This window comes from Octodon degus, unplaced genomic scaffold (assembly GCF_000260255.1).
Source record: "Octodon degus isolate 3935 unplaced genomic scaffold, OctDeg1.0 scaffold00164, whole genome shotgun sequence".
NCBI lineage: Eukaryota > Metazoa > Chordata > Mammalia > Rodentia > Octodontidae > Octodon > Octodon degus.
The window spans coordinates 5,301,061-5,305,827 of NW_004524740.1; the positions used below are offsets into that span (position 1 = coordinate 5,301,061).

Below are 4,767 nucleotides of genomic sequence, written 5' to 3' on the forward strand. Positions count from 1 at the left end.
TTATTTGGCTGACGCTGAGATAGGGTTTTACTATGCGGTTCAGGCTGACCTCAAACTCACTAGCCTTGATTCTTCTGCCCCAGCCTCCAAGTGTATGCTACCACGCAGTGCCTGGCTTTTCTTTCTTTTTTGTATTTAGTACAGCTTCTCACTACACGACACAGATCGGACTCGTAGTGATCCTCCTGTTTTCAGCCTCCCAACGGCTGGGATTGCAGGCATGGGCCACCATGCCCAGTCTCAATTGCTATCCCAGTGTGACCCCGGGGTGGGGCCAGCATGGCATGCCGGGGACTGAACCCTGGTGCATGCACCTGCCTAAGCAGGTGCTTGGGTTCGCTGACCTATCTGGCCGGCCTGAAGCCTGGTTTTTAGGTTAATATGTTTGTTAAATGTGGATACATACTTTCTAATTATATCCATAGAGGTTTTATGAGTTTATGCTCTTCTCAACAAAGGAAGAAAACATCTGTTTCTCTAAGCCTTTCGCTTTTTATGTTCGTTTTGCAAATCGGATGAATTCAAAATGTTACTCATTAAAATTTATTGTGCGTTTGTGTTTTGTGTTGGATAGTGGAGATTACTACTTTCCTCTCAATACACGTTTTTGGTTTTCTGTATAGTACTAGGATTTAATTGGTCTCTTTCTTTTGGCTCCTGTGTAGTATTTTATAATAGCAAAAACTGAAAACAGCCTTATATGTCTATTCACAAGAGAAATAGGGAGCAAAGTGTGGTAGGGTCACATGATGGCAGTCACAATTACAGAGGATTAAGCAACATGCACGGATCTCAAAACACTGTTTGGTAAAGAAAGCAAATTGGAGAACAAGTCAATGTATCATTTGCATTGGATACAAAACAAATTGGTCCCTTTCTGCCTGATGTTCTCATTTTCCCTATCGCAATAGTATTTTTTTTTGGGGGGGGGAGTACCAGGAGTCAAACTCAGGACTTTGCACTTACCAGATGGGTGATTGTGCCATTGAGTTATATCCCTGGGTTTGCAGTAGTCTGTCTAAAGTCTCTCTTTACCTAATTGGAGGGTGTTTTTTTTTTGTTTTTGTTTTGAAATAGGGTCTTGGTATATAGTTCAGGCTGGCTTTGAACTCACAAGGAACTTCCTGCTTTAGCCTCCTAAGAGCTGTGATAACAGGGATGTGCAATCATGCTTGGAAAATTATTATTATTATTTTTGGAGGAGCCTGGGATTGAACTCAGGCCCTTGTGCTTGCCAGGGAAGCACTTATTTTACTGAGCCATTTCCCCAGCCCGAAAATTATGAATTTATGTTTTATTTGACAATACCAACCTTCAGTGTTTCCTGGAGCTTGCATAATTCACTTTCCAAAATGCAAACTTGTTGTCTTAGACTATGAAATTCTCGGCGGCAGCTTCGAAGTGGGAAGATGGCATCTTTCAATATTTCTAAACTCTGAAATTCATAATAAACAAGTCTGAATTTTATGAGAAATATGGTAAAGAGGGAGGAAAAAAATAGAACCAGAAAATAATTTGATATATTTCTTACAAAGGCACACAAGATCCCCAAAGTTCATCTTGCCTCAGCCTAGCTTGAGCATTCTGCTCACCTAAGTGCACATAAACAAACCCCTGGTCTGCCAAAAAACCCACACTGCTGCAAACAGGTATGCATACCTGTGTTACACAGCTCTGGCACCAGCTGTATACTGACCACACTCTATTTGTCCAACATTTTATCACTTCTTTGATGTAGGGAAATTTGAAGTTCCAGGATGGTCTGAGCCAGTGTGTACTATGGGGTACATCTGTTGAAGAAATAATTGTTCTGTGGGAAAAACAGAAGCAAACAAAGTGAGTAAAAAAAAAAAAAAATCCTAAAAAATCAGTTCTGTTTATTTGTTTTTGTATTTTATACAAGGTCTACAGGGTCTCACTACACAGATCAGACTCGTAGTGATCCTCCTGTTTTTAGCCTCCCAAGCACTGGGATTACAGTGTGCACCACCACGCCCAGTCTCAGTTGGGGGGGGGGACGACACGGGACAGACACAGCACACTGGGGATTGAACCGTGGTCGCTGCGTTGCCTAAGCAGGTGCTTTAGTCCTCTGAGCTACATGGACAGCTCTGTTGGGTTATTTTGAGACAGGGTCTCATTTGGTGGTTCAGGGTGGCCTTGAATTTACTATGTAGCCCAGGCTGACCTCAACCTGGGGGCAATCCTCCTGCCTAACCCTCCTGAGTCCTAGGATTGCAGGCATATGTCACCATGCCTGGCTTGATTCTATTTATATATATAAATAGAATATCTATCTATATATATCTATATCTATCTATCTATCTATCTATCTATATATATAGAGAGAGAGATTAGGAATTAAATCTAGGAAACTGCATATTAAGTATCATCTCTCCCACTGAGCTACAACCTCAGCCCTAAGAAGCTGGTTTCACAATGTGAAGCGATCAGGGTCTTTCTAAAGCCAAACCCTTCATTAGATTCCCAAATTCATGGATTCGGCTAGGTATGGTGGCACACACCTATAATCTCAGCACCAGGCACTGGGAAGGCTGGGGGAGGAGGATTACTCCCAGTTTGAGACAGCGTCTACTTATATAGTCTAGGCTTGCCTTGAACTCACTATGTAGCCCAGGCTAGGCTCAAAATCTTCACAATCCTCCTGCCTTAACCTCCGAAGGGCTGGGATTACAGATGTGTGCCACCATGCCTGATAAATTACTGCTTTCTGAGGGCCTGATTATTTTAAAAACGTTTTATAAAGAAAGCTATGGAGGGGCCTACCCTTAGCTCAGTTGTTTAAGCGCCTGCAAAGGCAGTCAGGAGCAGGTGCCTGTGGTTTAATCCCCACCTAGACCTGCCATTCAGGCAGCCTGAGCCACCAAAAAAAAGCTATGGAGCTGGGAGTATAGCTCAGGGGTGGGATACATAATGCACAAAGCTCTGGATTCAATGCCCAGCAATAACAATGTAAATAAATAAGATTTAAAAAGAAAGTGCTAAAAAAAAAAAAAAAAAAAAAAAAAAAGAGAGTGCTAATGTATGCAATGTGTTAATTGTTGAAACTGTCCTACCAGTTTGGTTTGAAACTGTCTCATTGCTATTTGTTTGTCAATAAAATCATGGAAAAAATAAAAAAATAAAAAGAGAGTGCTATAACAACAAAGAGCTATGTGATTGTAAAAGCCAACACTCTACCAGTTAGATTCTCTTTCAATAGAACATTTATCTTGTGAGTGCTAGAGAAAAATGACCAAATTTTACCCAAACCTAAGACTTAAATTCTATTCCCATGCCTCTTTCCATCACCTAATTGCCAGACTTACATGTGGGGAACAGGGTCACCAGCAGGGAGAGCAGGAGGGGTGGCCCTGCCTGCCTTAAGGCAAGGGTGGGGACACCCCCAAACTGCTCCCTGTAGCTGGGAACACGTCCCTTCCATGACCTCCAAGAATATGCCGTGAATGGGAGATCTACCAAGAGGAACTCGGCCTTGATTCCTTCCCGAGTTCTCAGTATAAAACAAAAACACCTGGTATTTGTAGCAAGAAAAATTCTGAGTTTAAATTATACTAGCTTCACCTCATGTAACCTCATATGCGACTGTATAAAAACTCTTTGAGAATAAAGAACCTTGCCTTTCACCTGAAGAGCGTCTGGTCCTCTCCCTTCAGCCACCCTCCCTACTCCCGTTGTCGAGCGGGACTCGACACTTACACAGTTGAAGTCACCTGGAAAAGAGACCATAGTTATGGTGCACTTGAGCACAATTTCTTGTGACTCTCACTTCATTTGAATATTTTTTCTCCTTTGGTCCTACCAGGGATTCTTACCTGGGCCTTGCAGCACTCCATCTTCCAGCTACTCCCCTGGTATCCTTGCCCTTTAAAAAAATACTTTGAGGGGTTGGGGAGATGGCTCAGTGGAATAAGCGCTTCCCTGGCAAGCGCAAGGGCCTGAGTTCAATCCCCGGTTCCACAAAAAAAAAATACTTTGAGCTGGGTGTGGCGGTGTATGCCTGTAATTCCAGCAGTGGAGAGGCTGAGGCTGAGTCCAGGAGGATCCTTGAAGTTCAAGGCCATCCTGGGCTACAAAGTGATATATATATATAGGCCCCAGGCCTTACACATGCTATACAAATGTCCTACCACTGAACCTTTCAAAATTTTGTTTTGAGGCAGAGTTTTACAGAGTTGCCCAGGCTGGTTTTAAACTTGTGATCCTCCTGGTTCAGCCTCCTAAGTAACTGGGATTACAGCTGAGTACCTGGCCCAAGGATGAATTTTAGCATATTGCAATATTTAATGGGACACATTTATACTAAAAGTTATTTACTGTTTTGTGAAATTCAAATCTGATTCCATGCTCTAAATTTTATTTGCTAACCCTGGTAACTCTGTATTTCTCAAATTGCTCTAATATTTTCTCTGTTTTACATTATATCTTACCTTTCTGGTGAGGGTGGTGGAGGAGGAGGTGTAACTAGTTTGGATTGGAATGGAGAGGCTTCTTTTTTTTTGACTAATCTTTTGGCTTTAGCTTTTAGCTTTCTTCTTCGTTGTTTGAACTTGGGCATGATTTCTGTGGAAAAAATTTTAAGAATATTTTAATTGAGGGGCTGGTGAGATGGCTCAGTGGTCTAAAGCACCTACTTAGAACAAGCTTAGCCAAAGCACAGGGACTGCAGTTCAATCCCCCAGCACCACATGCCAGCCAGCCCCGCCCCCTGGTGGGCTGAGCTGGCCACACACACACACACACACA

At 42.6% G+C, this 4,767-nt stretch overlaps 1 protein-coding gene across 1 annotated transcript in view; it reads right to left on the reverse strand.

Annotated features, from left to right (window-relative positions):
- Positions 1 to 4,767, reverse strand: part of Prr11 (proline rich 11) — a 28,329-nt gene that overhangs the window by 18,433 nt on the left and 5,129 nt on the right. The gene's annotated exons all lie outside the window — the stretch shown is intronic.